The sequence below is a fragment of the Salvelinus sp. IW2-2015 genome, unplaced genomic scaffold (assembly GCF_002910315.2).
Source record: "Salvelinus sp. IW2-2015 unplaced genomic scaffold, ASM291031v2 Un_scaffold1270, whole genome shotgun sequence".
In the NCBI taxonomy this organism is placed as follows: domain Eukaryota; kingdom Metazoa; phylum Chordata; class Actinopteri; order Salmoniformes; family Salmonidae; genus Salvelinus; species Salvelinus sp. IW2-2015.
Window position 1 is genome coordinate 132,099 of NW_019942810.1, and position 9,609 is coordinate 141,707.

The 9,609-nt window shown below is 50.8% G+C and overlaps 1 pseudogene; it reads left to right on the forward strand.

The window, feature by feature from the left end:
* Window positions 1-9,609, forward strand: part of LOC112070264 (protein phosphatase 1 regulatory subunit 12A-like) — a 77,329-nt pseudogene that overhangs the window by 44,185 nt on the left and 23,535 nt on the right.

Here is a 9,609-nt window from a genome sequence, read left to right on the forward strand (position 1 = left end):
AGACAGATGTACTACATTCCAGCTAATGTGTTACTGACCTGAACCAGACAGGATGTACTACATTACCAGACATGTGTACTGACTAAACCAGACAGGATGTACTCATTACCAGCCTACTGACCTAAACAGACAGGATGTACTACATTACCAGCCTACTGACCTGAACCAGACGAGTGTACTACATTACCAGCCTACTGACCTGAACCAGACAGGATGTACTAACATTACCAGCCCTTACTGTCTGAACTCAGTGAATCAGCCCCTGTAGGTTTACTGGTCTGAATCAGTGAATCAGCCCTTTTGTGTTTACTGGTCTGAATCAGTGAATCAGCCCTTGTGTTTTACTGGTCTGAATCAGTGAATCAGCCCTTTTGTGTTTTTACTGGTCTGAAATAGTGAATCAGCCCTTTGTGTTTTACTGGTCTTGAATCAGTGAATCAGCCCTTTGTGTTTTACTGGTCTGAATCAGTGAATCAGCCCTTTGTGTTTTACTGGTCTGAATCAGTGAATCAGCCCTTTGTGTTTTACTGGTCTGAATCAGTGAATCAGCCCTTGTGTGTTACTGTTGTATGTTCACCAGTGTCAGCTGCCTGGCAGCTAGTCATCCATCCTCACACTGCCACAGATAGTTATGGATGGAGGAGGAGAACAACCAAGTCACCTCCCTCCTCTAGTCACTCCCTCCTCTAGTCCTTAATCACGCCCGTCCTCTAGTCACGCCTCCCTAGTACACCCTCCTCTAGTCACGCCCTCCCTAGTCACGCCCTCTCAGTCACGCCCTCCTTAGTAACGCCCCCCCTAGTCACACCCTCCTCTAGTCACGCCCTCCCTACGTCACGCCCTCCCCTAGTCACACCCTCCCCTAGTCACACCCTCCTCAGTACGCCCTCCTCTAGTCACGTCCTCCTCTAGTCACGTCCTCCTCTAGTCCACCCTCTTACTTCTAGTCCGCCCTCCTCTAGTCACGCCCCTCTCTAGTCACGCCTCCCCCTAGTCCTCTAGTCACGCCCTCTACTAGTCACACCCTCTCTAGCACGCCCTCCCTAGTCACACCTCCCCTAGTCTTAGTCACGCCTCCTTAGTCACGCCTCCCCTAGTCAGCCCTCCTTAGTCACGCCTCCTCTAGTCACGCCCTCCCTAGTCACGCCTCTCTCTAGTCACACCCTCCTCTAGTCACGCCCTCCTTCTAGTAACGCCCTCCCCTAGTCACACCCCCCTTAGTCCTCTAGTCACGCCCTCCTCGTCACGCCTCCCCTAGTCCTCTAGCACGCCCTCCTCGTCACGCCCTCCTCTAGTCACGCCTCCCCTAGTCACACCCTCCTCTAGTCACACCCTCCCTAGTCTCTAATCACGCCCTCCCCTAGTCACGCCCTCCCCTAGTCACACCCTCCCCTAGTCCTCTAGTCACGCCCTCCTCGTCACGCCCTCCCCTAGTCACACCCTCCCCTATCCTCTAGTCACGCCCTCCTCGTCAACGCCCTCCCTAGTCACGCCTCCCCTAGTCACACCCTCCCCTAGTCACACCCTCCCCTAGTCCTCTAGTCACACCTTCTCTAGTCAACCCTCCCTAGTCCTCTAGTCACGCCCTCCCCTAGTCACGCCCTCCCTAGTCACACCCTCCCTAGTCTCTAGTCACGCCCTCCTCGTCACGCCCTCCTCTAGTCACGCCCTCCCCTAGTCACACCGTCCCCTAGTCCTCTAGTCAGCCCCTCTCACGCCCTCCTCTAGTCACGACGCCTCCCCTAGCTCACACCCTCCTCTAGTCCGCCTTCCCTAGTCACACCCTCCCTAGTCTCTAGTCACGCCCTCCTCGTCACGCCCTCCCTTAGTCACGCCCCTCCTTAGTCACGCCCTCCCCTAGTCACGCCTCCCCTAGTCACCGCCCTCCCTAGTCACGCCTCCCTAGTCACGCCCCCCTAGTCACGCCCCCTAGTACCCCTCCCTAGTCACACCCTCCCCTATCTCTAGTCACGCCCTCCCCTAGTCACGCCCTCCCTAGTCACGCCTCCCCTAGTCACACCCTCCCCTATCCTCTAGTCACGCCTCCCTTAGTCACGCCCTCCTCTAGTCACGCCCCTCCCTTAGTCACACCCTCCTCTAGTCACGCCCTCCTCTAGCTACACCCTCCCTAGTCCTCTAGTCACGTCCGCCCGCCCTAGTCACGCCCCTCCCTAGTCACACCCTCCCTAGTCTCTAGTCACCCTCCTCGTCACGCCCCTCCTAGTCACGCCCTCTCTAGTCACGCCCTCCCCTAGTCAGACCCTCCCCTAGTCTCTAGTCACGCCCTCCTCGTCACGCCCTCCCCTAGTCAGCCTTCCTCTAGTCACGCCCTCCCTAGTCCTCTAGTCACACCCTCCCTAGTCCTCTAGTCACTCCCGCCCCTAGTCTCTAGTCACGCCCTCCCTAGTCCTCTAGTCACACCCTCCCTAGCGCTCTAGTCACGCCCTCCTCGCACGCCCTCCCCTAGTCACGCCCTCCTCTAGTCATGCCCTCCCCTAGTCCTCTAGTCACGCCCTCCCCCTAGTCCTCTAGTCACGCCCTCCCCTAAGTCCTCTAGTCACCACCTCCCGCGTTCCTCTAGTCCACCCTCCCCTAGCCTCTAGTCACGCCCTCCTCGTCACGCCCTCCTCTAGTCACGCCCTCCCCTAGTCACGCCCTCCTCTAGTCACGCCCATCCCCTAGTCCTCTAGTCACGCCCACGCCCTAGTCCTCTAGTCAGCCCCCCCTACTCCTCTAGTCACGCCCTCCCCTATCTCAGTCACGCCCTCCTAGTCCTCTAGTCACGCCTCCCTAGTAGCTCTAGTCCGCCCTCCCCTAGTCCTTAGTCACGCCCCTCCCCCTAGTCCTCTGAGTCACGCCCTCCTCTAGTCCTCTAGTCACGCCCTCCCCTAGTCCTCTAGTCACGCCCTCCCCTAGTCACGCCCTCCCTTAGTCCTCTAGTCACGCCCTCTTCACACTGGGTTGGTTTTCCAGATGTTTGTTGCTATGCCGATGTACTACTGTATGTTTGGAAACCTACATCATAGAGATATTTTCTAGATTGTTTTTGTTACAAATCTGTTAAATGTTGGTCCAGTTTCCAGACCAGATTCAGACACATTAGACATCCTGCTTTGTTTTTTCCCACACACACTCTGGTTTGCTGCACCCTGAGTGATCGCCCTCACTGATTGCCTCCTGCATGCCTACCTGTCATCCTGTCCCCGCCCCCCTGCCCCTCCCCTGCAGGACCTCAATCTCTCGTATGAGCAGCAGAGAGAAGATCTGCCTCCACGAGAGAGAGAAGCACCCTCCCCCCGCTCTGACCAGCAGCCCAGCCGAAGAAGAAGAGGAGGAGGGAGGACAGGGCCAGCCTGGGACGCAGGTACAGGGCCAGCCTGGGACACAGGGACAGGGCCAGCCTGGGACGCAGGGACAGGGCCAGCCTGGGACACAGGGGACACAGGGACAGGGCCAGCCTGGGACACAGGGGACACAGGGACAGGGCAAGGCCTCCAGTAGCTCCAGTTCAGAAGAGGAGGATGACGAATCTGAGAGCGATGCTGAATCAGGTAAGAGACTGAGTTTGCTTTCCAAGTGGCCCCCTATTCCCTATATAGTACACTACTGGCACCCTATTCCCTATATAGTGCACTACTGGCACCCTATTCCCTATATAGTGCACTACTGGCACCCTATTCCCTATATAGTGCACTACTGGCACCCTATTCCCTACATAGTACACTACTGGCACCCTATTCCCTATATAGTACACTACTGGCACCCTATTCCCTACATAGTGCACTACTGGCACCCTATTCCCTATATAGTGCGCTACTTTTGACCAGGACCCTGAGAGATACTCTGAAGATTTATAAAGCAGAGTTTTTTGGGGGGGGGGTCGATTCAGGAAGTAAATTGGAAATTCCAATTCTTGCTTATTATCACCAACCATTTGAAAGACAAGGCAGTTCAGATGTAATGGTATTGGTTCCCTTGATGTTCTGGTACAGATGCTGTTCTTGTTGGTTTTGATGGTCCCCAAGTCACACGGACTGACTGGTTGGTTGTGTTGTTGTTGCAGAGAAAGCCAAAAACCGAGAGATCATCAACAACTTGAACAACAAACGCAACAGCTCCTCCACCCACGCTACCTCCACGGCAACCAGCACTTCAGGAGAACCGGACAAAAAGGTACGACACAGTTTTTCTATTGCGGTTTGAACAACAACAAAATGCTCTTTAGGAGAGCTAGGAGATTGTAGCTCCTCGTAATTGAATCGACTTAAGACGGGTTTTTAAACAAGCTCAGATTAACAACTTCTCTCTGCTCTTGAATTCTGCTTGACCTGTGAACTCCTGAGAAATTGCCTTTAATATCTCTCTGGGAAGGCTGTTGATTTGAGTCGATTTGATTCCTGGCCCAAGTGATGAGATTACTCAGAAGGTTAACTCTCTCTCTCTCTCTCTCTCTCTCTCTCTCTCTCTCTCTCTCTCTCTCTCTCTCTCTCTCTCTCTCTCTCTCTCTCTTTGTTGTGTAAGTAGCAGGACCCAGGGAAGCCCCCAGCCCCAGAGGCGGCACCTAGCTCAGCCCCCGGTGCGGCCCCTGGCTCCTGGAGGACCTCTCTTCGTAAGGCAGGCAGTTCTGTGACCCTGGGTCCTTCAGGGGCCAACGACCCCAGCCAGGAGTCCACCCGCGGGGCCCCTGAGTCTGGCCTGGGCCTAGCGATGCCCCGCTCTGCCTCCAGCCCACGCCTCAGCTCCAACACCACCACCACAGACACCAAGGTAGAGAAATCATTGTTATTGATGTCATTGCCTTTGTTTACATGTTTAAACTAGTTGTTTGTCCTTTGATTCCTCACATCTTCTGTCCTCGTTTCCTTCTCAAAACGCCCTCTGATGTATTTTGAGAAGTAGGCGAGGAAAGAGGACACGAGGAATCAAAGAAAGACAACTGAGACTCACCAATAGGCTCAACGAGTGCCCACTCAGCAACCTCCAATACACTACTGTCCTCTTAGACTGGACCATCTACATCACTACTGTCCTCTTAGACTGGACCATCTACATCACTACTGTCCTGTTAGACTGGAACCATCTACTGTCTCTTAGACTGGACCAACTACATCACTACTGTACCTCTTAGGGGACAGCTTCCTTGTCCTTAGACTGACACTACATCACTACTGTCCTCTTAGAACTGGCGGACCAACTAACATCACTACTTTGCCCTCTTAGACTGGACCATTCTACATCACTACTGTCCTCTTTAGACTGGACCATCTACATCACTACTGTCCTGTTAGACTGGAACCATCTACATCACTACTGTCCTCTTAGACTGGACCATGCTACATCCACTAAACTGTCCTGTTAGAACTGGACCATCTACACAACTACTGTCCTGTTAGATGGACCATCTACATCACTACTGTCCTGTTAGACTGGACCCTCTACATCACTACTGTCCTCTTAGACTGGACCATCTACATATACTGCTACTGTCCTGTCTAGACTGGACCATCTACATCACTACTGTCCCTGTTAGACCTGGACCATCTACATCACTACTGTCCTCTTAGACTGGACCAGCTACATCACTACTGTCCTCGTTAGACTGGCCACACTCTCACATCACTATGTCCTCGTAGACTGGACCACTACATCACTACTGTCCTCTAGACTGGACCACTACATCACTACTGTCCTCTTAGACTGGACCATCTACATCACTACTGTCCTCTAGACTGGACCATCTACATCACTACTGTCCTCCTTAGACTGGACCACTACATCACTCTGTCCTCTTAGACTGGACAACTACATCACTACTGTCCTCTTAGACTGGACCATCTACATCACTACTGTCCTCTTAGACTGGACCAACTACATCACTACTGTCCTCTTAGACTGGACCAACTACATCACTATGTCCTCTTAGACTGGACCATCTACATCACTACTGTCCTCTTAGACTGGACCACACTACATCACTACTGTCCTGTTAGACTGGACCATCTACATCACTACTGTCCTCTTAGACTGGACCATCTACATCACTACTGTCCTGTTTAGACTGGACCATCTACATCACTACTGTCCTCTTAGACTGGACCATCACACCACTACTGTCCTGTTAGACTGGCACAACTACATCACTACTGTCCTGTTTAGACCTGGACCATCTACATCACTACTGTCCTCTTAGACTGGACCATCTACACCACTACTGTCTGTTAGACTGGACCATCTACATCACTACTGTCCTCTTAGACTGGACATCTACATCACTACTGTCCTCTTAGACTGGACCATCTACATCACTACTGTCCTCTTAGACTGGACCATCTACACCACTACTGTCCTCTAGACTGACCATCTAACATCACTACTGTCCTGTTAGCTGGACGCATCTACATTCAACTACTGTCCTCTTAGACTGGACCATCTACAATCTCTACTGTCCTCTGTTAGACTGGACCATCTACATCCACTACTGTCCTCTTAGACTGGACCATCTACATCACTACTGTCCTCTTAGACTGCGACCATCTACATCACTACTGTCTTCTTAGACTGGACCATTACATCACTACTGTCCTCGTAGACTGGACCATCTACTCACTACTTCCTCTTAGACCTGACATCTACATCACTACTGTCCTCTTAGACTGGACCATCTACATCACTACTGTCCTCTTAGACTGGACCATCTACATCTCTACTGTCCTCTTAGACTGGACCATCTACATCACTACTGTCCTCTTAGACTGGACCATCTACCACTACTGTCCTCTTAGACTGGAAACCATCTACACCATATACTTCCTCTTAGACTGGACCATCTACATCACTTACTGTCCTCTTAGACTGTACATCACATCACTACTGTCCTCTTAGACTGGACCATTACATCATACTGTCCTCTTAGACTGGACCACTACATCACTACTGTCCTTAGACTGGACCATCAATCACTCTGTCCTCTAGACTGGACCATCTACATCACTACTTCCTCTAGACTGGACCATCTACTCACTACTGTCCTGTTAGACTGGACCATCTACATCACTACTGTCCTCTTAGACTGGACCAACTACATCACTACTGTCCTCTTAGACTGGACCATCTAATCACTACTGTCCTCTTAGACTGGACCAACTACATCACTACTGTCCTCTTAGACTGGACCATCTACATCATACTGTCCTTTAGACTGGACCAACTACATCACTACTGTCCTCTTAGACTGGACCATCTACATCACTACTGTCCTCTTAGACTGGACCATCTACATCACTACTGTCCCTGTTAGACTGGACATCTACATCACTACTGTCCTCTTAGACTGGACCATCTACATCACTACTGTCCTCTTAGACGGACCATTACATCACTACTGTCCTCTTAGACTGGACCATCTACATCACTACTGTCCTGTTAGACTGGAACCATCTACATCACTACTGTCCTCTTAGCAGACTGGAACCATCTACATCACTACTTGTCCTCTTAGACTGGACCATCTACATCACTACTCGTCCTTAGACTGACCATCTACATCACTACTGTCCTCTTAGACTGGACCATCTACACACTATAACTGTCCTCTTAGACTGGACCATCTACATCACTACTGTCCCTTGACTGGACCAACTACATCACTATGTCCTCTTAGACTGGCCACTACATCACTACTGTCCTGTTAGACTGACCATCTACATCACTACCCTCTCTTAGACTGGACCATCTACATCATACTGTCCTCATAGACTGGACCACTACATCACTACTGTCCTCTTAGACTGGACCATCTACATCACTACTTGTCCTCTTAGACTGGACCAAACTTAGTAGTAGTGATATGTTTGAAACTATTCAAAGCTAGATATTGATAGATCATCAAAAGTCCTTGTACTTTCAGGAACCAGAACTGCCAGAGTGAACCCCAGTCCAACCAGACGTCTCTTCAGTATTCCAGACAGCATCCCAGACAGCACTAGCAGGTTAGTGAACCCAGTCCAACCAGACGTCTCTTCAATATACGCAGACAGCATCCCAGACAGCATCCCAGACAGCATCCCCAAGACAGCATCCCAGACAGCACTAGCAGGTGGGCTCAGCTTGCCTCAAGATGCTGTCACGTACCACAGTATGGAATGGCAGTGAAAGGCTACTACATCAAGCTTCTGTGTGTGTGTGTGTGTGTGTGTGTGTGTGTGTGCTGTGTGTGTGTGTGTGTGTGTGTGTGTGGTGTGTGTGTGTTGAGAATAGCTAAACAGGTTTTGAGCTTCACTGCATCACCCCCCCCCCTCTCTTTCTTCCTCCCCCCTCTCTTTCTTCCTCCCCTCTCCATCTTTCTCTTCACTATCTCTCTCTCTCCCCCCCTCCTTATCTCTCTCTCTTTCGCTTTTTCTCTCATCCCCCCTCTATCTCCATCTCTTTCACATCCCCACCCATCTCTCTCTCCCCCTCCTTAACTCTCTCTCTCACCCTCTTTCTCTCTCTCCACCTCTTTCTCTCTCTCTCCATCTCTTCACCCCCCCCCCCCCCCCCCCCCTTCCTCTCTCCCTCAGCTGGCTGAGTCGTAGCTCCTCTTACACCCGACGCCTCAATAGTACAGGAAGTGATCTCAGTAGCTCCACCCCCTCCTTGCCTCTCAGGTATGTCCTACAGCCTTGGCTCTGCTCATTGGTGTGTTTGTCCACTCTTAGGGCTTCTGGTTGAATGTAGTTAGAAAACACAAGTGTGATGTTCCCACTCTTTTCCTTACACTTTTCTTCTGTGTTCAATATTACACTGCTGGATGCGTTGTCTCTGAGTATATTGTCTCTGAGTATATTGTCTCTGAGTATATTGTCTCTGAGTATGTTGTCTCTGAGTATGTTGTCTCTGAGTATGTTGTCTCTGAGTATGTTGTCTCTGAGTATGTTGTCTCTGAGTATATTGTCTCTGAGTATGTTGTCTCTGAGTATATTGTCTCTGAGTATATTGTCTCTGAGTATATTGTCTGAGTTTATTGTCTCTGAGTATGTTGTCTCTGAGTATATTGTCTCTGACTATATTGTCTTTATTTAACCAGCTTGTCCCATTATTCGTCCTAGTCAGGCATCCAAACTGATCCAACTGTAAAAAAGTAGTGGCCAAAAAAAGACCTCTGTTACCAGGGAGACCTGACCATAGACACTGTTTATGTGGCTGTAGTAGAGAATATGCTGTAGATATTATGGTCAATAAGTCTGGTTGCTATTCCCAGCTCATCCTATGGACGCAAACCGGATGACCCCACGGGGACAGGAAGTAGCTCCTCTGCTGGACTCAGTCGACTCAACGTCCTGGTGGCCCAGAGGTGGGTGTGTCTGATAATGGCATGGTCCTTAATTCCTTTTAGAGCAAACGACACAGCAGCCCTGCCACTTGGTTTGCTATAAAGCTGAGGTGTGGGGCTGGAGAAATGTAACCACTCTCAAAGTCATAGTTATGGATGCAAGGACTAAATATTAATTCCTCTCTCTCTCCCCTCTCTCTCTCCTCTCTACCCTCTCTCCCCTCTCTCTCTCCTCTCTACCCTCTCTCCCCTCTCTCTCCTCTCTACCCTCTCTCTTTCTCTCTCTCTCTCTCCTCTCT